At 44.3% G+C, this 25,630-nt stretch overlaps 1 protein-coding gene across 1 annotated transcript in view; it reads right to left on the reverse strand.

Moving 5' to 3' along the window:
- The window catches only part of LTK (leukocyte receptor tyrosine kinase), a 149,834-nt gene extending 124,842 nt beyond the window's left edge, over window positions 1–24,992 (reverse strand). The window contains exon 1 of the mRNA XM_084846017.1: window positions 24,861–24,992. The gene's annotated coding sequence lies outside the window, so the exon portion shown is untranslated. The remainder of the gene's footprint in view (window positions 1–24,860) is intronic.
- Between the last annotated feature and the right edge of the window lie 638 nt (window positions 24,993–25,630).

Here is a 25,630-nt window from a genome sequence, read left to right on the forward strand (position 1 = left end):
CTGGGCACCTCCCAGAGCGGGAAATTCAAACTGACCAATTGATAAGGCAGGATTTGCAATCATGGAAACTCTGTAAGTAAGTTCTTACTTACATACTTACAAAGCCCTTTCTATGAACTGGGTACCAGGTGCGTGGGGACACTGGAGGCAGGGCTTACCCCTCCAAACTTTAGCCCTCCACATGAACAGGTGAACACCTGCATAGGGCTTGACTCAGCCTGAAATGGGCATACAAAAGTAGAACTTTCTGTCTACAGTAACCTGGCCATGTTCTTTGTTCAGAGACACTCTTGAACGAAGGGGAATGGGGGAAGGTTGTTTTGTCACAGTGTTATGTGACGAGGTGCTTTCTTTTATCTGTTCTGAATCTAGTTCTGAGCTGAAGATGGGAGGCAAAGGCTTGTTATGGCTCTGAGCTTATGCTCCTCAGGCTTCAGCTTAACTTTGGGGCAGGGGAGAGACCGTCTCCTTTTTAGCTCCAGGTATGGAGGAAGCCTTGGACTCATCTCACTCACCAGAGCCTGGCTCACCTTCTGTCATGGCGAGGAGTAAAGCAAGATTATAGAACTCTATGAATAACTATAATATGCTATGTTAATCATTTCCCCCTATATTATGAAACTCTACTGCAATCATTGTGATTCAAATGACATTTTTACTACATAGATACTGTTATCAGCTCACTCTTGTTAAGAAAATAAATAAATAAATTGTTACATGTAAAAGGTTCAAATTTACTAACTACTATAGCTGAAATACTAACTCAGTTTCTCCAATAATCCAGAACAAAAATTATGGCTGGCATCTTGCAGCTTGATATGTCAGTGAAACTATCACCTAATGCAAACAAGATCTTAAGAGTGGAAGTGGGTTGAAATTGACAGAAATCTCTGTCACAGGTCAGTGTCTGACATTAGACACAGACATTTGATGCCCTCCGGGTAAGCAGTATAACCAAGCTATCAGTAACTCTAGAATTATTGTGTTGTATCCATTGGTAGCTTTGCACTAGGGAAAGCAGTTCTTCTTGCCTAAGTAGGGCATCTGATTTATCCCAGTCTCCTGCACCCACTGCAGCTCTCGCACACCCAAAAGGCTGCTCCTAAGAGTTGGGGGACTCTCAAGCGGCCTGTCTTCATGGGAGGTTTTCTCCAGTGCTGCTGTGGCTTAAAGTCTGCACTCTGCAGCCACCTTGGAGTTTACCTTTGGGGAAGCCACATTTTTGCAGAGTACTTTTAGTCCATTGTTTTTCTTTAATTTGGCTCCCCTGCAGTTCAGCTGCTGTGTGCCTATCCCTCCACTTTAAATTTGGTATGATTGGGGCATTCCTAGGGGTGTGGCTTTCACCTGGCCATGCCCTCCATAACCTAGGTAACTAAAGTAACTACCCTGCCTTTACAGAGCATCAAAGCCCTAGAGTGCTCTTTCGAGCTTTCAGAATTGCCCTGCACTCCCATTTCGCCAGTGGGAGTAAATAGTCTCAGTGATTATGCACTTATCTGATGTTTGTGTTACTTCTCTTCCCCAATGTTGTGTTAAATCGCTCCCCTGTGTAAAGTTGCTTCTCTGATTCATAAGAGCTTTATCAGAGTGGTGATCTGGTGAGGTCTCCGCGAGCAGGGAGAAAGTGCCCAGAGAAGAAGAAAGGATGTGTGTGGAAGCTATAACTCTGTTACGGTTTACTGGAATTGGGTGAAATTGGTGTGTGTGGGGGGGATGCTCTCATACACAGCCTTCGGATGCTGTACTGGATAATTGGGTTGTTTCTAGAGACTTGTGAATTAGTTACTGTCCTTTCATAATAATGTAGTAGCAGGGGGGAGCCTGGACATGGGCCAGGAAACTATCCTCCCTCATTGGTTGAGCAGCCCCTGCCCAGTTGATGATGTTCAATTCTACCCGCCCCCCCAAACCCAACCCAGAAGTATGGTCCCATCAAGCACTGTGAAAACCAGATTTTAAAGGTACGGTACACTCGGCTTTTGTTGCTTCGTGTGTCCATGAAGGACCAAAGCCGATTCCATAAAAACCCAGATAATAATCCAACGCCCTGCTCATTCCGTTGTCATGAAGATCCCCTCACCCCGGACACTACAGAAAACAGCATGGAGAACTGCAGTAGATAGGGAGGACTAGCAAAAACTGGGTGTATCATCTTACACCGATGCAAAGCCACCATTGGATAAAACCTATTGTAGGGTCTGCCCTGCTAGGGTGGAAGGAACAGAAAATAAATCCAAAACAAGACAAGCTCAAAGAGAACATGTTAGACCAGGGTAAAAAAAAAAAAAAGATTACTCATTACCTAATTTGCAATTGGGCCCACTAATATTTAAGGATGGACAAATCTGTCAGTTTCAGTTTCTCCCGGTTCTTTCCATCCTAAAAATGAAGAAATTTGCGAAGTTTGGTAAATTCTTATTAACCCCCCCCCCCAATCAAATATGTATCACTGATCTGCACTGGCTGAATTCAATATGTACAGCTATTCCCAGTATGGAAAGAACCACATTGTACCTGCCTGCCATGTAGCTTTTAAAGCTGTCAGAAAAAAGAAGTGGCAACCCCAACTGAGCACCACAAAAATGGCTAAATACAGAGGCCTTTTAAGAGCCAGACTGTTAAGAGCTAAGCACTCTGGGCCTGGATGGAAAAATCCGTCAGTTTCAGTTTCTACCACATTCTATTTAAAAAAATAAAATAAAATCTCAAGTTCTTTCTGTCCTCCTTATGAAGAAATTTGTAAGTTTTGGTAAGTTCTTATTAAAAAAACAAACCAAACAAAATCCTTACCCATCCCTACAAATTTTTCAAGTGATCCATAGCCCAAGACAATTCCTCAGCCTCTCTCTGCTGTGCTAGGGGGCACTTTTTCACATTCTCCTCTGCAAGGCCCACAGTAATGCACTTGTGCGGAGCTTCCATTTATTTCCATAGGCCTAACACAGGAAAACTTCCTGGTGTATTGTGCCCATAATTTTCCAATGCTGCAAAGCACTAGGACAGAGAAAGATTTACCCTTAGTTTTACAGCTTCTCTCTCTCTCTCTCTCTCTCCCTTGTCTGCATGTTTAAAAACCCTATAAAATCAGTTTGGCCTTAGGAAAGAGGATCACTTAAGGAGAACTATTCTAGTTCACTCTTAGAGCTTTTCTACATGAAGCTTTTAACCCATACCTTTACCAAGGCTTCTGCTTCTGGATTCTTTGTGGGATTAAGATCGGCTCCTTTACATAGGATTTTTTTTTGGGGGGGGGGGCTGTTTTTTTTTTTCTTTCTCTGCCCTTCTATATGTTCCATTATACAACCATTAGGTAGCACTGTGGTATAGCAGAATTGCACCATTACATGATATTTCTATGGTGTTACAGAGGCCATTTCAAAAAAATACCACACTTTCCCTGTTAAGAAAAAAACATGATAATGGTCGCAAAGCATAGGACAGGCCATGGGGGAGGATGACATCATGTAAGGACCTGCAAACTACCATGAGTGAGCACAATAAAAGCCTCGTATAGAAAGGTTCTCACTGCTAAACAGTTGCTGGTGACAAAAGGCTTTCTTTTTACCAGTTCGTATATGATCTAGCTATCTGGACATTTGCATTCCTGCATCTTTCTCCCAAAAGATGTTACTACAGAGGTGAGCAGCTATTTTGTGTTCATTAATCCTTCTTATCCTGTTTCCAGGAAACACATACATTCTTTCTCCAAGTGTATCTACTTGTTTGGGCAGGCAGGACACATATTCATTTCGACCCAGGTCCTGGAAGGACTACGGGGCTCTCTCCCAGGCCATGCCCCACCTGATGATAGGTTAGTTGCTGCACTCCGTGGTTGGCATTACGAGCTCCCACACGGAGAACAAGGCCAGATCCACATCTCATGTCATATCAACAGATCCCATCACGGTGACCCTATATCCCTCTTGCACATTATATCTCATAGCATACACAATATCATCTGTTGCATTATTTTGGATAATACGGAATAACAAGCAGGAAATAACACTAGAAAGGCAGTATACTGAATATGTAATGTCCCCCAACAATTATCAGTGCACTTCAGTACTGATAAAAAGTGCTAGTGTAGATCTAGCCCAAGAGAGAGATTAGAAGCAGGGAGGCAAAGCTATTTGCCCATGAGGAAAACATACAGGTTCCCATATAGTACTGAGATGTTTCCCCATGAAGCAAATAGCAGATTTAAGTTTGCATTTAATCGGGTGTTTAATTGGGAAAATGGTGCTGGGAAAAGGGTTAAACACTGTGGTCCAATTCTTACACATACACACACACACGGAGAACTACTATTGAATTTTTATCTTGAACTGTGGGAGATCCTGATCAGCTCTCTCATCGTGACTCATTTGCATATACGCTACAGAAAAAAGTGTACTCTGACTCATGTTAAATGGGAAAAAAGATACCCAGAGACGTCCTTTCTCCCATATTGCAGGGAAGGAAACAAAAGGAAGATTTTCCACACTTAAAGTAGCCCCCTTTTTTATGGGTGAACATAAACAATCTAATGGTATGTAAAAAGTAGAAAGGTAGAAATCGAGAGGCAAAGCTTTCCCCAGTGTTGTATCTCCATGAGGGTGAAAAGCCTCACCTGTTGATTTCTGCCTATCCTGCAGCTACTAAAGACACTGGGCCTCAAACCACACAAAAAAGCAAAACCTTAAGTCTAACAAAACTGTCCAGAAGGAGGATGACATACAGGAGGAGGACCTTTGAAGACCGCCTACCCATTTGTGAAAGAGATGGTTGACCTCCAAATACTATCACACTATGAAAAGATGTCTACAAGAAGTAGGTAGGGGAAGTTTGTAAACAACCCAGATAATTAGTTGTGATGATTAGTTTCCTTCTATACCACATTTGAAATGACATTCTAGTATTTCAGTATTTTTCCTCCCCAGTCATAAGGACAGAGAAAGGAGATGGGGGAAGCGTTTATTTAATTAATAAGCTCCTTGTACACTGGTGTAATGTTTATTTTAATAGCTCCTGATAGCACATGCTGCTGAGGTAACCTATGCTTTTGACTAAGAAATTGTTTTCTTTCTTTCGTTCTCAAAAATGGAGTAACTCTGTGGGTTTTAGGCATCCATTCTGTCTCTATTCTTTGTTCTTTCCTTCTCTCTCTCTCTCTCTCATATATGTATAATGGGCTGTGTTTTCCCCCACTCTAATAATATAATATAAAAATAAACATACAGACAGTGTGACACAACAGTGGTACTGCCAAATTGTGGGGAAAGACACAGGGCCAAAGGGGAAATTGTACAAGTCACATAGACTCAACCTAAATTTATTTATATATTTTGATTGATTGATTGCTCAGCTTAAATACTGCTCGTAGCAGAATATGTCCTAAAACGTCTTCAGAAGTTGACCTACTCCCTAAAGGGGGGGGGGAGGTGAGGCAAAGTCGAGTTTGTGAGCCTCCCCCTCTGCTCCTGCCCAGAGCTGATCGGATGGGAGGGGGGTGTCACTTGTTGCGCTCAGCTTCACACTCATCAGGGATAGTCACCATGGCAACTGTGGTGAGCAAATGTGTGGATCCCTGCAAATGAATATATAAGGGGGACCCCTTCGGAGTCCAGTTTTAACAAAGTTGTAGCTGTTTTGTAACCAGCTGGTAAACTTGTATATTGTGTCTACAGTCAGAGAGACAGCAAAAAAGCTAAAGTTGTTTGAAACCAACAGGCAACACTGCTGTTTGTTTTGATTTTTTTTTTAAATGTCTCTCTCCCTGCCCTACTGCAACCCTTTTCTAAAGACAACTTAGGCCTTTCTCTGCAGATTGATCTGTAACTCCTGCTGATGATGTCCATCACATGTCTGACAGAGCACTGAGCTGTTTTCCTTCTTTGTCATGAAGAAAGGTCTTATTCTTCCTGCCCTCCCTGGGGCCCTAGCACTTTTGAGTGAGGGTACATTTGATTTCTCTTCCTTCACTAAGAATTTCTTCAAGATGAGGTGGTAGCTAAATTTATCCAGAGATTTGCTCAGTTTTCTTTTTCCCTACACACCCACCCAGTCACATATAAGGTCAGTTAAACTGCCTTGTCCCTTAAGGTGTCTGGCATGTTTCTTTTGTAGTGTGGAGTAAAGAAAAAGATGGACCTGTACACTTTACCTCGACAGTTGTCCAAAGATCCACAACCTTCGGACAAGTGTTGAGCTAGTGGTGACAGACCAAGAAAAAAAGGTTGTGGTGGACAACTCAATGAAGATGTCAACCAAGTGACAAGCTGCTGTAAAAAAACTCCATGATAGGCATAATTAGAAAAGAAATTGAGAATAAAACTACCAATATCATACTGCCCCGATACAAATCTATGGTGCAACCGCACTTAGAATACTGTGTACAGTTCTGGTCACCATTCCTAAAAATAGATATTGCAAAGCTGGAAAAAGTGCAGAAAATGGCAACTAAAATGATCAAGGGGCTAGCATATCTTCCCTATGAGGAAAGGTTACAACAGCTGGGATTGTTTACATCAGCTTGTAAAAAAGGAGGGTAAGGGGAGACATGATAGAGGTCTACAAAATTATGCATGGAGTGGAGAATGTGGATAGGAAGACAATTTTCCCCATCTCTCAAAATGCTAGAACCCAGGGTCATCCCATGAAGCTGATTGGTGGGAGATTCAGGACAAACAAAAGGAAGTACTTCTTCACACAGCACATAGTCATACTATGGAATTCGCCACTACAGGATGTAGTGAAGGCCACAAATTTGGATGGCTTTAAATGGGGGTTAGACAAATTCCTGGAGGAGAAGGCTATCAAGGGCTACTAGTCCTGATGACTATCTGCTATTTCCAGTACCAGAGGCAGTATGCCTATGTACACCAGTTGCTGGGGAACATGGATGGGAGGGTGCTGTTGCACTCATGTCTTGCTTGTGGTTTCCTGCTCAACAACTGGCTGGCCACTAGATGAACCCTTGGTCTGATCCAGCATGGTGCTTCTTATGTTCTTAACCCAGCTCGTTCCCTTATATTGTTGGAGTCAATGGTTTGATCCTGAAGAACAGTCATGCTGAAATCCTCAAAGTGACTACAGTAATATGCATATTACAGATGCTAAGGGCCAAGCTACACACTATTTTGAAGATGTAGCTAGCAGCTATGTCTTTTTTTCTTATTCTAATCAAGGGCTCTGATTTCATCATTATCATTTAATTTATATTCTGCCTTTCCACAAAAAGTGCCCAAAGCAGCTAACAAAACAGCAAATGCAGAGCAAGCTGCTCCAGCTAGTCCAGGGACTACAGAAGCAAGCAAGCTCCCAGAGAGTGAGCAACCAGAGCGAGCAAACAGGGGGAGCAAACAGGAGTTGGCCAGGGGAGTTGCAGTGGTTGAAGAGACAAAGGAGACAAAGGAGACAGAGACTAAGAGGTAAGTGGGCTGCAGGAAGCCCAGGGGGCTGCCCTTTATCCTTCTGAGTGGCTGTGAGCTCACCAGGTGCTTCTGAGAGCTCCAACTGAATTGGGGGTGTGTGGCCTGAGTACTCCCAGCAGCTGAGTAGGCGGGAAGCTTCAGTCTGTTTCCCGCCTCCCAGCTGAGCAGAGCAGAGCAAGCTGCTCCAGGGACTACAGAAGCAAGCAAGCTCCCAGAGAGTGAGTGACCAGAGTGAGCAAACTGGGGGAGCAAACAGGAGTTGGCCAGGGGAGTTCAGCAGGGGAGGTCAAGGGGGAGGCCCCTAACATTTTTTTCATTTTTCATTTTTTTTATTTTTTAACTAACTTTTTTCCCATTTATTTGTCTTGTAACACACACTTTCACACCAGTGGGACTTTGCTTTTAATCTCTACTGAGTAGAGGAACAGGCACAGGCTAGGCTAGAACAATCACAAAGCTAGACACAAAAAGGGAAAAGAGGAAATGGAAGGACAGGACTCTCCGGTGGTGGTGACCTGCAAGGTGTGTGCAATGTTTGTTTTCTTGCCTGAGAACAACATGTCCTACACTTGCAACAAGTGCAAGTTGATCACGCTGCTGGAAGAAAAAGTAAGTGGACTGGAACGGCAACTATCGACCCTCCGGGGAATAAGAGAACACGAAGAGTTCTCGGACAAAATGGGGGAACTACAGCAGCAAAAGGAAGACAAGAAGCTTGAAGAGCAACAGCAAGATGAGGCAGTGGGAAATGCTGAGGTGAAGAAAAATGGAGTAGAGGATACTCCTTGGAAAACGGTGACAGTTAGGAGAAGAAGAACTAGATGCCACTCTGCACCAGTGGAAGCAGTGGAGCTGTGGAACCGATTCCAGGTACTTGCGGATGAGACTGGAGGACAGCCTGCAGAGAAAGAATCACAGGAGAACCTACATGAGAGTGAGCAAGAGGCTGAAGGTCAGTCAAACACAGGCGATGAAACCCAGGCCTACAACAACAAGAAGAGAAGAGTGGTAGTAGTGGGAGACTCCTTGCTGCGTGGGATCGAGACCCAAGTGTGTTGCGAAGACCCGTGGACTTGCCAGGTATGTTGTCTCCCAGGAGGACGAATTAGAGACGTGACTGAAAGGTTGCCTGCACTCATAAAGCCCAATGATAGGTATCCCTTTCTTCTCATCCATGTGGGAACAAATGATACTGCCAAGCGGAGCTACAAAGAAATCACGTCGGACTTTGAAGCTTTGGGAAGGAAACTCAAGAACTTTGGGGCCCAGATAGTTTTCTCAACCATACTTCTATTAGTTAGAAGAGAGATAGAAAGGGAACGAAAAATACTCTTTTTTTGCATAGTGCAGAGTAAAAGGCAGAGGAAAGAAATTGTTGTTCAGCTATTAAATAAGGATGGCAAAACGATAACAGACGACAAAGAAAAGGCAGAGGTGCTCAATTCCTACTTTGGCTCAGTCTTCTCCCAAAAGAGGGTCTATGACCCCCCTGGCAAAGGCGAAGTGCAGGCTGAAGGGGCAGGATTGCAGATTGAGATCGAAAGGAATATGGTCAAGGAACACCTCATTACTTTGAATGAGTTCAAATCTCCAGGGCCAGATGAACTGCATCCTAGAGTAATAAAGGAACTGGCAGAAGAACTCTCGGAACCGCTGTCTATTCTCTTTGAGAAATCATGGAGGACGGGGTAAGTGCCAGATGACTGGAGGAGGGCTAATCTTGTCCCTATTTTCAAAAAGGGTAAAGAGGAAGAACCTGGGAACTATAGACCAGTCAGTCTGACATCAATCCCTGGGAAAATTCTGGAGCAGATGATAAAGCAATCCATCTGGAAGCACCTTGACAATAATGCCGTGATTACTCAAAGCCAACATGGATTTGTCAAAAACAAGTCCTGCCATACAAAACTGATCTCATTTTTTGATCAAGTAACCTCCCTTGTAGACCGTGGGAATGCTGTAGACATCATATACCTCGACTTCAGCAAAGCTTTCGACAAAGTGCCTCATGATATCCTGATGAGCAAACTAGCTCAAAGTGGGCTAGATGAAACAACGATCCGGTGGATCCACAGTTGGCTACAGACTCGGACTCAAAGAGTGCTTATCTGTGGGATCTTCTCAAACTGGGGAGAGGTAACGAGTGGGGTACCGCAGGGCTCAGTCCTGGGCCCAGTGCTCTTCAACATTTTTATTAATGACTTGGAGGAGGAGGTGCAGGGAATGCTGATCAAATTCACAGATGACACAAAATTGGGTGGGATAGCTAATACTTTGGAAGACAGAAACAAAATTCAAAGTGATCTGGATAGACTGGAGCGCTGGACAGAAAACAACAGAATGACATTTAATAGGGATAAATGCCAAGTTCTGCACCTAGGAAAAAGAAACCAAACGCACAGATACAAGATGGGGGATACGTGGCTCAACAACACTACAAGCGAGAAAGATCTTGGAATTGTTGTTGATCACAAGCTGAATATGAGCCAACAATGTGATGTGGCTGCAAAAAAGGCAAATGCTCTTTTGGGCTGCATTCATAAAAGCATAGCTTCCAAATCCCTGGAAATACTAGTTCCCCTCTACTCAGCACTGGTTAGGCCTCATCTGGAGTACTGTGTCCAGTTCTGGGCACCACACTTGAAGAAGGATGCAGTCAAACTGGAGAGGGTTCAGAGGAGGGCAACAAAGATGATCAGAGGACTGGAAACAAAGCCCTATGAAGAGAGACTGAAAGAACTGGGCATGTTTAGCCTTGAGAAGATTGAGGGGAGATATGATAGCGCTCTTCAAGTACTTGAAAGGTTGTCACAGAGAAGAAGGCCAGGATCTCTTCTTGATCATCCCAGAGTGCAGGACACGGAATAATGGGCTCAAGTTACAGGAAGCCAGATTCCAGCTGAACATCAGGAAAAACGTCCTGACTGTTAGAGCAATACGACAATGGAACCAACTACCTAGGGAGGTTGTGGGCTCTCCCACACTGGAGGCGTTCAAGACGAGGCTGGACAGCCATCTGTCAGGGATGCTCTGACTTGGATTCCTGCATTGAGCAGGGGGTTGGACTCGATGGCCTTGTAGGCCCCTTCCAACCCTACTATTCTATGACTCTATGACTAATACAAAATGAAAAAAGCATACCAATACATCATTACAATAGTAAATCATTACAATAATAAACAACTCATTTCACCAATACTAACATTACAACATTTCAAATTAATTACAAAATAGGCAAAATCAAACATTACAACACAATATCAATTATTATGTATCAGTAATGCACAAACCAGAACCAAATAAACAAAACCCTTCCTAAGCATTAAGGCTTCAATAAGCACTACGAAGTGCAAATAGTTACCCCAGGAATACAAAGTTCAGAAAATACTTAGCAGATTTTTTTACAGCCAGCAGCAGCTGATCTCTCCTATACTCCACTCTCTCATGCTGGTGCAGCTTACAAGGCTGCAACAGAGACAAAGGGTGGTGGTGTTTAGTCTCTTCCCCTGTGCTCTGGATGGTTCTGCTCAGGATTTGGCTCAGGACCCTAGCATGGAGGCGTAGGCAGGCTTTAACCTTTTGCCCCCTACTGTGGTCCTGATCCAGATCAGCCCCCTGTGCATACTAGAAAGAAAGAAAGAAAGAAAGAAAGAAAGAAAGAAAGAAAGAAAGAAAGAAAGAAATGCTGCTGCTAGGTACATCTTCAAGTAGGAACCCCAGTACTTTCCTCTTCCCCTGAAACAACCTAAATGGCTGGCCAAGGGGTGGAAAATGTGGAGGTTGACTGGTTAGCACGGATGAGAGGAGGGGAGTAGGTTTTCTCGCTAGTAGGTGGTGTGGAAACCTCTATTGGCACAGTCTTCTGGACAAAAGTCTGCCCTGTCAGGGTCAGCTTCGGGACTGTCATGTTCCCACAACTGACTGATGTATATTAGGCATCCAGGCTTCCAGACTACATGCCCTCAGAATCTGAAGGCCATAACAGACATTACTTTACATCCGTATCTACCAGCTTTGTCTTTTTTTTCCATTAGGCAGCGCAGAGCCCCTGGTCCAGATTGGGCCTAGAGCAGTGTGTGTGTGTGGGGGGGGGGTAACTCCCAATGCTATAGTCTCAATCTGGACTGGACCCCTGCCCTGTGCCTACTCTAGAATAAACATGAAAACAATGTAGCTGCTAGGTATGGAATTACGGATTAGTATCTGTTTTGTCCTAAGTGCCCCCTCCCATCAAACAAATGGCTGCTGATGTGAGAGCATCTTCAGAATCTGGATTCTGACCATGCTGATCATCTAGGAAGGCCAGCAGAGAGGAGATGCCCTGACTCAGTTGGATGCTGGAGCTGGAAGGGGCCAGGGAGAGGCACTTCATAATAGTTCCCTTGACTCTGCCCAGCAGCAGCCCTGCCAAATGTCTGTTGGAAATACTGCAACCTTGTTTGCAAGTTACAGGAAGGGGACATTAATTAACTAGTTAATGCATGGGAATTTTGGGCATAGCTAGCCTTAGGATCTCTATAGCCTACAGTGTAGTTTCCTGCTCCTCCCCTTTCTTCCTCTCCCTGACCTCCTCCATTGCTGGAAGCAGTTCTGTTTGCTCTCTCCCTCTCTCCCTCTCCCTCCGGTGTGATAGAACATAAAGAAATGGACTGAAAAAAATATCTTGAAACTCCACGTGGTACCTGCATTTTTATGCAAAAATATTGTGAGTAAACATTTTACCTTTTGGTGTAGTCTCTCTTTTTTTTAGCCTTTTAGGACTGGTAAATGCTCATTCTGTTTTGCCTTTTGTTTTTTCTCTACTGTCTTTTAACAGGAAGCATCATTACCAAATAATTCCCATCAATGCCAACATGCATACTAGGCAACACACGGTATGGCCTTCTTATGACAGTCTTCTTAGTGAGTCAGCTCCAGCTGGAGTGAGTGCATAAAGGGCCCATATTTAGCTCTAACGGAGTTTCTCTGAAGTCCAAAAGCATCTCCATCAAAGTATTTACCTCTTAGGGATGTGCGAAAGTCACCTTTTCAAAGGGGGTGATTTGCGGTGGGGGGGAGGTGCTCCGCACCTCCCCCCAAAATCCTAACCTGGCCAGCTCCGCTCTGCAGCAACTCCGCAGAGCTGCTAGCCGGGTGCATTTGCAGGCGTGCGGAGCCTGCGGACGCAAATTTTGGCGGCTATGGTGGCCTCCATTTGTGTTCCTGTTTTTTTGCCGTGATAGGCTACGTAAATATTTACGTAGCCTATCACGGCCAAAAAACAGGGGCGCAAAAGGCGTAGCGGCTGCCATTCGCGTTCCCTTTTTTGCCGTGATAGGCTACGTAAATATTTACGTAGCCTATCACGGCCTCCGCAGGGACACAAATGGCGTCCCTGCATTAGCCGTGAAAGGCTATGTAAGTATTTACGTAGCCTATCATGGCAAAAATGGGGAAGTGAATGGCAGCCGTAGATGTGGCTGCCATTTGCAAAGCAGCGCGAACGGCACCAGGTAAGTGTTCCATTTCACACACCTTTCGCGGGGTGGTGGGGCGGGGGGCTTCATTCCGCCACGGATTTTGGGGGCCCGAATACACTGGCATTTGGCCTCACTGAGATCCGTGGCGGAATTCTCTGACATCCCTATTACCTCTTAACATTATGTTTAATGTTAATTAAAAAAAATATATTCTTGCCTGTAGCTTGGAGTGTTCACCTGTAGCAAGACTGACTGAGAAATATTGTTATTAGATATGCTGAAAATGCCTCAGCCCTTCATATGGGGAAGTCTTTCCTTTCTTCTGGCTTTAGTGAAATTGAGTGTTAGGACAATGCTGTATCTGTCTGACCCCTTTCATGGTCAAGCTGAAGCCAAGTGAAGCGACTTCGCAACGTGGCTTCTTTCAAGGTCCTCATGGCATTTCCGGGCAGCAAAAAGGTCAGGCAGACCTCCTTCTTCTGTTCCCCCTGAGCTGTGTAGCAAGGGCTTAGGAAATGTCCTGGGGACATCCTGATCTTTTAACCTCATTAAGCCATTCGCGGTAGTGTCTATGGGAAGTTTCATTGAAAGCATCAGAAAGAACGTTCATCTGCCTGAAAGAAACCATTCTAGTAATCAAGTTACCGGAGGAGAAGAAAAGAAGGGATGATTTCTGTTTTCTCATTGCTCAACTAGCCGGGAGAGTTAGCACAAAGACATACGGCTTGTTCCTCATTTCCTCGGTGATGGCACTGGAATGCAAAGCTCATTTGGAAAATCTTTAAAAGCAAGTTTGAAATAAAACTAAACATCACTTTCAGCTGTTGTGCCCTAATTAATGGAAAGCAGCTTTTCTTCAACGATTAATGTTATTTCAAGGAATAACAGCACTGGGTGCTTGTTTTAGGGCTCACAAGAGAGTGACAAAAGGGCACTGCAGTGTAGTGGCTAAGGGTGGAAGAAGATGCTCTAAGGGTGCATGGCTGGGGCCTGCTGGGAGTTGTAGGACTTTTTTCTGTCTAAACATGCATAGGATTGTGCCCTCAGAGACTTGGAGGTGCTGCTATTCCTTGTCTAGTATAACATCTAGTTTGACCCATCATGCAATATTAAATATGTAATGTTCTGAACCTTTATTACTGACCGAGGTCAGGATGATTAAACATTAATACTCTTCTCATATGAGAGGGATCTCCATTGTTACTTTCTCAATTGGCTATTGTTACCTTCTTGAACTTCCAGTCAAAGGCTGAATGTAAGATGATACCAAACAACAAAACCAGAACAGCTCCCATGTGAGAAGACAAACTAAGAGAAAATGGCACTTCATGAAAGACTTATTCTGGTTATTTATTGGACTGTACAATTGTTAAGGAAACATCAATGATCTTAAGATCACACAAGCCTCTAGTATTAACAGGAGTTATTTTTGCCTCTCTGATGATCCTGAGTTTGCTTGACATGGATACAGTCAGTTTACAGTGTCCAAACTCCATTTCAGAAGCTTGTAAAATCAGTCAGAGGATTTGTTTAATCTCTTGCATCACAAACAGGGAGCACGTTTGTGACTTTTGGCCACGCTGCTTTTTCCTTACTGAGATCTCCAAATGAAATGCTAATTCATTCACAATTAAGCAGAAGTACAGTTGCGCAGCTCAGGGGCATGACATCATTCATGCCTTAGCAAGCTCTAATAGGCCCAAGGAGCTGTAAGAAAGATCTTGTTAGAAAAGTGGGCAAAGGAAGATAGGCATTGTCATGGAAGGCTTAGCAGACATGTCAGTCAGGACACAAGACAAGAATGTTATTATTCTCTCTCAGAACAACAGAAGTCTCACTCTAGTCTGATATAACAGTCTAGTGCCATGCCTCGGGGATAAGCAGCCTGGTGCCCTCCAGATGTTTGGGACTACAACTTCTGTAAGCCCCAGCCAACATGGCCACTGGTCGAGGATTATGGAAGTTGTAGTCCAAAACATCTGGAGGGTACCAGGTTGCCTACCCCCGGTTAGTCAACTGATCACATCCCCAGTGTGCTAATAGCAGCAGGTCCACTCTGCCATGCTGGAAAACAGCTAATGGACCCCAACTTGCTCCATTATGGCTGCTCTCCAGCCATTCAATGTCAGATGCTAGAAACCAGTGGCATATAAAATGGCTGCCCATAACTGCCCACAACCAGTCTAAAATGGCTGCCCATAAAACCCACTCACTGAGTTCCAGGGCAGCCCATGTAGAATTCAGGCTCCCTCTAGAACCCCCAGGACTGTCAGTCTGCTGCCATCATTCCAGTTGCATCTGGTGAGGCAAGCCAGGGAGTTTGAGCCTAGGTTTGTTTCTGTGTAGCTTGAGTTACCTGCTCTGCCTGTACTTTTAGTTCTTGATTTGAGCTTGTGACACATTTGAAGTTTGGGTTATATTAGTTGATCTGAGGTGGCCTGACATGATGTATGAATGATATTGCTTGGTAGCAGGTGCCTGTAAACACATGTAATGGCCCTTCACATTAGATAAACAGAGCATTTTCTGTGCTCCCTAACTGTACTGGTATCACAGTATTGCCTTGGTCTCTATGATCCCAAATATCAACCCCGGAAAGCAAGCCCCCAATTGGCTTTTCACAATTCCAGTCTTGTAAGATGGTTCATGTTTCCAGGGGTGGAGTGGAGACAACCTTTGGCTTACCCAATCATGAAAGGCTTAGGGTTAGTTGTATTATGTGTAAAGAGGAAGGCCCTGGAATCTTTTAATCTCTCTTCTGCTCTCCTCCTCACTTTAACTAATGCCTGTTTAGAGACGCATGCCTGGGTTGCTCCAGAGACCATGCAATTTTCAACACTGACATAGGAACACAGGAGCTTAGTAGACTTCCCTACTAAGTCAGACCATTGGTCTATGTAGACCAGTATTAATGACACTGACTGGCAGTGGCATTCCAGGGGTCCAGGCAGGAATTTTTCCAGCCCTACCTAGATATGCTGGGGATTGAACCTGGGACTTTCTGCATGCAAAGCAGGTGCTTTACCACTGAGCCATAGAACCTCTCCCTCAAGGTTCAATGAGCTTGAACAAGGGACTTTTGGAAGATGTATATAGTTCTTGAGGCTAAGGATGGATGGACTTATCTCTGTCCATGCTGCCAGGTGCTTGCCAAGCCGCTGCTGCCAAGGTCTGCCCCTGTTCAGCTCCCTGGATGAACCGCTGCACTGTCCACCTGTAATGTTGCATAAATGGCCCCTTTACGGCTGCCATTTACATAACATTACATTTATGGAAAACCCCGAACCACTATTTTTTCACAAAATGGTGGCTCGCTGAGGGGTTGGGCGACTGCTGGGTGCTCATGGACTGCACAGTGGCTTGGTGAGTGAATCCGGTAAGCACAGTGGCTTAGCAAATGGAGTCTGGGAGGCCGAGCAGGGGAGAGGCCACTGGATTCCACCCCACTCTCTGACTCCCACAACATCTCTACTTGAGGCCTACTTGGTAGTACTATCCAACCAAGCAGTAAAGAAAGGCACCCATCTAAGCAAAATTTTATTTTGCTTTTTTAATTTGCGTCTCCTCCATTATATTAAATATATAATGGGTGGCACTGCATATCCAATGCTCATGCAATGGAACATTCCTTTCCTTTCCTCTCCTCTCCCTACTGCCTTCTGTGCCCCGAACATATGCCTCAGAGGATCTCTCCAACCCTCTGGAGCAAATTTTGAGGGCACACTCAGGGCTGCAAAGGGGAAGGGGAAGTACCTTTCTTCCCATTCCACTGACAGAAGCCATTCCATCAATAAGACCAGTTAATTGGATACCACCAGTGGCGCTGGTGGCTCTGATTTTGGTGGGGCTGTAAATCCATTCCTATAGGGTTCAGCACCTTGGATAGCTCCTTTAGAGTTCTGGCTCGTTCTGACTGAAACCCAGAATGGATTCACAGGCCCACTGAAATCAAAGCCACCAGCATCCACTTGATACCATCCAATATAAGCTTTTGTTATTTAAATAAGAATGATCTAAAAAGGGTAGCTATTTGCATCCACATTTTATGATTTATCCTGTCTAGGCTTTAGCCTGTCTAGATTGCTTGATTCTACGTATTTTCCTGAATGGAACTTTATGGCCAGGTTAGCAAGGGAACCCTAATTGTAGCAGACAACAGGGTGGTATCGGGTCTTAAAGCAGTTCTTTTCTTCATGGTTGGTGGTTAGTTTTGAGTTTTAACAATGCCACAATATTCTGGTAATGACAGTTATGGAAAAAGTAGTCCTTCCTAATGTATTAATATAATGTATACAATGGACTGAGTGCTTTATTGCCCTTCAACAGAGGTGCATGGGAGTGGCACAGTGATGGCTAGTCCTGCCTTCTCAGTGCACTCAGTTTCCATGCATTAGTGGGTACATCTGCATGTGATCATCCCCGATGCTTAAAGACCATTCTCTGGATATCACAATATGCTCTGGAGCAGGTAGGGTTTCAAAATCCTGGGCGGGGTAGGCATCCTGGTTGCAATATTTGTCATTTGCTAGTCATCTTGATTTTATGAGACAAGCCGCCTTATTGTGCCCAAAAATGTCTTGCTGCGGAATCAGTGGAACATAAGCAGAGCCACACTGAATCAGACAAAGGCTCCATCTAGTCCAGCATTCTGTTTGCACAGTAGCCAACTAGCTGCTTGAATGGTATGTTTCAATTACGTCTGCAACCAAATTTCCAGAATAAACAATAGTCATCTGAGTTGCAGGCAATTATCTAGTATTAACTCATTCGGAGTCCCATGATGTGCAAACTGTTGTTTATAATGTACTGTTCTATCACTTCTATGCATGCTTGAGATACTGTTTCTTAGCTTTGTTCTGAAGAAATGTCCTTCGGCTAACCAAAGCTGTCCTTTCACAATTCATTTTAAGAAACATCTGAGACTGAGAAGAGGAATCTGTTGTGGGTTTAATCATGCTTTTGCATTGTGCTTTTCATGTTCATTTCAAAGTTTGCATTCTGTTTGATTATCATTGACAGGAGCTTTGACACCTAGTGAGAATTTTGCAGTTTGGCCTCATTCTCATACTGTCTGAAATACATGAGACTTGTGACTTCATGGTACATAGAATTTGCCACAAAATCCCACTGTATACAATTATTTTGCTTAATAGATCCATAACTAGATTTAAAATGTTCGTAAGCCCCTGGCTGATTTTGGTTGGCTAACTTTTTGTGTGTGCTCATGATCTAACAACTTTACAGTTTTTTGCTTGAATATTCCCTAACAAATAGGTACCACAAGCCTATCTTTATCTCAGACTCTTATTACTACAGGTTCTTGTTTTCCCTATTTACAGGTTCTTTAAAATGTATGCCCATTACATAAAGTTCACACCTGGCTTATTTTTACATTTAACGAGTACCTACAGGATGCTACTATCATTTTTTAAAGTGCAGATGACGGTTTGCACTATGGGTTGCCATAATATAGCATTCTGCAGCTTATAGTCCATTTCTGTTTCAACTGCTTTCTGCCCATAAACTCACTCACCGTTAGATTGTTTGCAACCAAAACAGTACAGCTGTTGACATCTCTAACTGGATGAAGATACATCTGTTCAGTACTCAAATTAAATCAGAGTTTGGGACTAGGGATGTTGTGGGAGTCTGCTGGGGGGGTAGCGTCCAAGGAACTCCCCCTCGCCCGCCCTCTTGGACCTGCTCGCCGAACCGTGAGGCGCCCGCAGGCCCACTCAGCAAGCACCCCATGGCTCGGCAAGCACCCGGCAGCTGCTTGTCCTCCATAGTGAGGCACCATTGTGTGCAGCAGTGGCAGCTTGGGTGCTTCCGGGTAGGTAATGCCACAGACTTGGTGGCCATAAAGGCTCCATTGATGCAACATTACAGGTGTGAATGGAGCATTAACGCCTGTACTGTTGTGTCAAAGGGGCCTTTATGGTTGCCAAGTCTGCAGCATTACCTACCCAGAAGTGCCCAAGCTGCCACTGCTGCACACAATGGTGCCTCACTATGGAGGACAAGCAGCTGCCAGGTGCTCGCTGAGCCATGGGGTGCTTGTTGAGTGGGCCTGCGGGCGCCCTGTTAGGGAGGACAGGCAGCTTTGCAGCTTTGTCAGGTGCTTGCTGGGCCACAAACAAGCTTATGTGGTGCCGCAAGCAGGGATAGGTGGCAGCAGCATCATGGTGAGTGCCCAACAAAGCCAGGCGCCAGTGAGTCCATCCATCCCTATTTGGGACTAACTTTCTACCTTCAAAACACCCTTCCTCTCCAAAACGCTTAAGTATTTCTTCCTCTTCAAACTTATTTCCACTACTGTTCTCTTGACTAACTTGAATAGACCAAGTTAATGGGGAGAGAAATCCTATGGATAGCGTCTGGGGGTCCACAGTATAGTTAGGATTCCTGGATCTGAGGTTGGAGACAGAGCTCCGAACTTAGACCTAGGAGTCCGAGCTCTGCTCCCTCTTGCAACCAGCACAGAGAGAACTGTGCCAGCTGCCTCTACGAGCTCACAAATGCAAGCTCAGGGAGGAGGGAAAGGGGGCGAGAGAGGGGAAGACAGCAGGGCGGCTGGCTTATGAACAATACTCGGGCTGCCACAGCCTCCTTCCCTCCTGCTCCCTGACATCTCAACTAGATGGGCAAAAACACCCATCCAGCTAAAATGCAGAGAGGGAGGAGTGTGGAGGCAACAATCACCTCCATGCTCCTCCCGCTCTGCATAGGATTCCCAGCAGCCTCTGAGTTTGGGGGCTGCTGGGCATCCAGACAAGATTGTGCTCTTATTTAACATATCAAGATCTCATCATGGAAATCTGTTTAATTTTCTAAATCTGTTTAATTTCCATATACAATAGAGTTCTAGCTGCCAGCACCATATGGAATAATACAGATTCTTCGTTGTTCTCAGGGGTGGCCCTAGGATAAATAGCTCCCTGGGCGAGGTGTGCCTGGTCTCCCCCATTTTGCAGAGCCACCCAGACAGTTTATGGGGCCTGGTACAGGTATTGGGGGCCCCTGCTGCTACCCCCTGCAAGGGCCCATGCAAAGCCAGGGACTATATGCGAGAACCACTGTATGCACAGACTACATATGAGAATTCTCACCTACAGCTCCTCCTTGCCCTGGGATCAAGCAGAATGATAGATGTGCTTCCAGCTGACCTCTTATAGCTTATGGCTTTATTTTATTATTATTTATATAGTATTTATAGTTTTTACAGTATTTGAAGTGCTAAGTGCTTGGTAATGTTGCCTCAAAGTTCCACTGATTTTTACTTAGCACAAATCATCACCATCATCATTATTACTACTACTATTATTACTATTATTTATTAGAATTATTAGCCGCCCATCTGGCCAGCTACCTGGCCACTCTAGGCAGCGTACAATATAAATAACAGCACAAAATACAACAAATCAACTGAACAAAACAACATTACTCTAAAAAAAAAAAAAAAACCCTAACCCACCCGAAATGCCCGCCTGAACAGCCAGGTCTTCAAAGCCCAGCAGAAGCTCATCAAAGAGGGAGCATGGTGGAGGTAACTAGGAGGGAATTCCACAGAGTGGGGGCCACCACAGAAAAGGCCCTCTCCCTAGTCCTCACCAGCCTAGCTGTCCTGGCTGATGGGACAGACAGAAGGCCTTCCAAGGCCGATCTCGTTCAGTGGAATCCCTGGTGTTGCTGGAGATGCTCCTTAAGATAGACTGGGCCAGAACCATATAGGGTTTTAAAGGTCAATACCAACACCTTGAATTGGGTCCGGAAAACAACTGGTAATCAGTGCAACTCCTTCAGCACTAAAGTGATGTGATCTCACTGATGGCTGCCTTTAATGAGATGGGCTGCTGCGTTCTGCACCAGCTGCAACTTTCGAACCATCTTCAAGGGTAACCCCACATAGAACGCATTACAGTAGTCTAGGCGAGAGAAGACCAGGGCATGTACTACTGATGTAAGCAGATGATTAGAGGGGTAGGGGTGCAGCCGCCATATCAGATGGAATTGGTACAGCACCACCTGACTCACGGCTGACACCTGAGCCTCCATGGACAGCTGGGAGTCTCATGACCCCCAGGCTGTGGACCTGGTCCTTCAGGGGCAGCTGCACCCCATTCAACACCAGGTCAACCTCCCCCAATCTCCCCTTGTCTTCCACCAAAAGTAGTTCAGTTTTGTCGGGGTTCAGTTTCAGCTTATTCCTTCCCATCCGGCCACTCACTGACTCCAGACACTTGGACAGGGATTTTACAGCCAACCTTGGCGAGGATTTAAATAAGAGGTAGAGTTGCATGTCATCCACATATTGGTGACACTGCACCCAAACCTCCTGATGATAGTCCCCAGCAGCTTCACATAGATGTAAAATAACATCAGGGAGAGAATAGAACCCTGTGGCACCCCACAAGTGAGCAGCCAAGGGTCTGAAGTCTCCTCCCCCAGAGCTACGACAGCAAAGTGGAAATTAAATACTTTAAAGCTACCTGAAGGAAGATCATTTTTGTAGTTAGTGCCCAAACAGCCTGTAGAACCTTGAAAGAAAGGTTACAGACACTTGCTTTTTGCCACCCTAGCTCACTGCAAACAGTATATTAAAAAAAAAAAAAACACATTTCCAACACTGATCCATGTTATTCTGGACAATTCTGGTGTCAAGTACCAGTCTCTCCTAACCTACGTTCCTTACATACAGGAAACCCCTTCCACGGGTCATGCTGCACCTCACAGCAGGGACGTATAACACTTCCAGAGCCAATACCCTCCTGTCCCAGCTCCAGCTCTTCTGTCTTTCATTTTTTACATTAGTCTGTTTTATAAATCCCACAGCAGTTCCCAAACAGCCAGTTCTCTTACATTAAATCTGAGATAAATTTGCTTGAAGTGAGCATGGCCATCTCCGTTTGATTTGATGAGGGAAGCCACGGTCTACAAAAGCTCATGATAACCATGAGTCAGTGTGCGGTGGGAATATAGGAACATGAGTCAGGCCACTGGTCCATCCCGTCCAGTTATGTTGACTGATAGCGGCTCTCCGGGGTTTCAGGCCGGATTCTTTCCTAGCCCTACCTGGAGATGCCGGGGATTGAACCTGGGACCTTCTGCATGCCAAGCAGGTGCTCTGCCACTGAGCTATAGCCCCTCTTATGTCTCTTACAACATTTTTGTCTTTCATATTATTGATAATTTGAATCAATTCCCTTCCCTTTTTCTTGGCTCAAGTCAAAGTCCTTTACCATGGATTGTATCCTAGGCAGTAGCTTCCTTCTCTAAACCAGTGTTCTGTCTGGCTGAGAATATAGTCCGCTGGTGGAAATCCAGGGTTGTCTTGATCTATTTTTTTACTTGCTGATTAAATATTAGATTATCCATTTTTGTTGTGCTTAGGTGAAGATATAGCCCCTAACCACAATCCAGTGTTGTCTTTTCATGCTTTGCTGTGAACAGTTAGTACTGGGAAAATAACTTGCTTTAGTTTAGAAAGATGCTACAGTTCGAACCAGAACATTTTTAAAGCATTTTGTTTAACAGAGCTAGTGAAAAACTCAAGGGTCCATCTCAAATTGAAGCTGAGTATTCAAAGTTGCTAAGGTTTGTATTCTGAACCAATGAATGATTAACTTCTGCAACATCACTAGCTAAAGGTATTTGATAATGCACAGCTAGAGCTGTGATTTGGGAAGATACATCAGAATATTCCAAAAGGGTAGCAAAGGAAGTCTCCAGTTCCACCAGGCTCATGGAACTTTTATCTGATGTAATAGTGTTTCCATAATGAGGTAGTAGTTTCACAATCTTTTATACCTTATATTGGGCATTACTGACGGGCCCTTTCCACATGATTTGATCACTGCCCCAGCAGATTAGAAATACCATCTTTATGGAGAAGGTTAGCTTGTTCTTTAGAGAATTATTTATTTTGTTACATTTATATCCCACCTTTCTGGAGTCCAAGGTGACATATATGATCCTCCTCTTCCTCCTTTCCATGTTATCCTCACAACAACCCTGTAAGGCAGGTTAGGCTGAGAGTCAGTGACTGGCCCAAAGTGAGTCAGTGACCTTCACGGCCAAGGGGGAGTAGAACCACAGCTTCCAAAGTCCCAGTCCGTCACTATACCACCCTGGCTCTCAATGTTGGAGCGAACCTAAGATTGCTAAATAACTGGAACTTTTTGAAGTATTAGATGGATATTGAGGATATCACTGCCCCACAACCTACTAAGCTTGGTCCAGGCCATGAGTCATTCATTTAGGAAATTAAAAGTTTGGATCAATACCATTACTGGAAAAGCAGCACAAGAATGGTGAGCTTCAGTCCCAGTGCTGTTGTTATGACAGAGCGTCGTTATTTCTGTTTTTGTCACGACTTCTATCCGTTTAAGTGGGCTTGTGTGGATTTCCTCCAGGCGGCCCCATTAGAGCAGACTGACAGCAACTTGGGAAGCAACAATAGCTTTGACATCAAAGTGGGAACAGATATATATTGGATACAGTTTATATACTTCATCAAGTATTTGGTTTTAAAATTAAAAGCTTGAAAGAAGCAAAGAATGGTTCCCTGAAATGGTGAAGGCATGAGGAAGCAGTCTTCACCACTTTTATTTGCCCCCAAAGGCCCTGATGATTGATATCATGAGCATACTGGGGGAAGAATTGTGTTGGCTGCACAGACGGCTGTGACACATGTACAACTGCACAGTACTCGTAACTGCAACAGAAGGTGGGGCAGAGAATCACATTTTCCCAGAAACAGAATATTACTGTTATTACTGTTTATTGCTGCGGAGAAGTGTTTTCCCAGCAACAGTGGGAAAATGGTCTAGATCAGCCTTCCCCAACCTTGTTCCCTCCAGATGGTTTGGATTGCAACTCTAATCAGCCACAGCCAGCATGGCCAATGGCCAGGAATTGTGGGTAATGTAGTCCATAACATCTGGAGGGCACCAGGTTGGAGAAGGCTGTTCTAGATATCCTGCAGCCACTGTGGAACAGTGACACTACTTTGACAAAAGGCTTTGGGTCCTGCTCAACAACCAAATACTGGATATACATTGTTTTCACACACACAAAAAAAATAATTATCTAGAAAGGCCCCTAGTGCTCTGTGTTCTTAAAGCTCCCAAATCATCTAAATCTGTCCACTGCCCAGGATACTGAGGGCACATTTGATGATGATGCTTATTTATTATTATTATTATTATTATTATTAATTCAATTTATAACCCATCTATATACAAATACTATAGGTGACATACAATGTTAAAAATGATTTAACAAAAAATCCAACAATAAAAACAACCCAGCATAAAAACAGCATACAAGAGTCAACGAAGAGGAACGAGAGTTCTAAAAAGGGAAGGGCTACCGGAATAACAGCATCTTTAATGCCTGCTTAAAAACCTTTAAAGAGGACAGCAAGCGCATTTCAACTGGCGGGTCATTCCACAACTGATGCAGAGGGAACAGGAAATACAAGATCGTTCTGTTCCGCTGTGTCTTTGGCCTACACAAACAGTGAACTACATGGTAAAACTATTCCTGTACTACACTGCTTCAGATTGCGGGGTGGGGGTGGGGGCAGTCATGACTTAGTGCTCCACTTATTAAAACAAAAAAAAAAACCCCACTATGTGCCAGGGTGAAGGTTCTTGAATCCAGGAAAAGTTTTGCCAGTGATTATGAGAAGTTGGTCTTGACGAAAATTGAACTGTAATGCCCCAGACACACCCTGCTCAGGAGAAGCACAGGCACCCTGATTTATTTAATTAAAGACACTTTTTACCACCTTTTGTAATATGTACTCCAGGGAGGAATAATACAAAATAATAAATATAATATATGCAATACGAAAAACACTTAATAGCAACAGAAAACTAAGTGATGTTTAAAACTCTTGGTGTTTACAAAGTAGTTTAAAAGTCTGAGAAAACAGAAAAGATTTTGCCGACAAGATAAGAGAGTAGGTGCCCAGTGAGCTTACCTTATTTAAGTTTTGTGTGGCGTAGATGTGGAAATTCTGTTTTGGGGAGAGAGAAGAGGAAAGGAAAGGCTCTTCCTGTTCCTTTTTCAATCCTCTAATGCTGCTGTAGCCTCTAGTAGCCTTTACTGCATCAGGTAAGCATAGTATGAAGGCCTGTTTTGTCACTAATAACATGTGGTTTGTAGGCCAGTGATGACAATGCAAAAGAGAGGGAAATTCAAAAAGAAACCATGTAAATGCCCTGTCAGGAAAGTTGAGTATGCAGCTGTTTTACCTGCAAACTGTTCTCTCAAATTTCAGGGCATTACAGGAACCAGAAGAGGTATGCATTAATTCAAGAGTTTTATCTTGGCAGGGAAAGAAGCTAATGGCACAGCATACACTGTCTTCAGTACCAAAGTGGGAGAGAGTTGTAGACAAAGCCACTGCCCCATTTAGTGTAAAGGGGACATAGTTTCCAAAAAACTTCAGCCACAATTATTGTATTTCAGTTATAAGCAATGCAAGGGTTTGGTTCTATCGATTCAGTAGTAATAATTACCAGTGACTGGGTTTGCACAACATGACAGCCATCGTGGGTGACAAGCCATGGTGGGCTGTCATGTCATCCAAATCCAGACCGCTTCCCACAGGGTGGCTTGTGTGTAGGCAACAAGCCACCCTAGTAATCCATGGGTTGTTTTGGGGGTTGTGTTACCCATGATGGGTTGGCATGTTGTCTGAACCCAGCACTGCCAACCCATTGTGGGTAGCAGGCCTTGGCCAGTGAG

Source organism: Heloderma suspectum, chromosome 1 (genome assembly GCF_057233095.1).
Source record: "Heloderma suspectum isolate Gila_16-S chromosome 1, 16-S_ref, whole genome shotgun sequence".
Lineage (NCBI taxonomy): Eukaryota > Metazoa > Chordata > Lepidosauria > Squamata > Helodermatidae > Heloderma > Heloderma suspectum.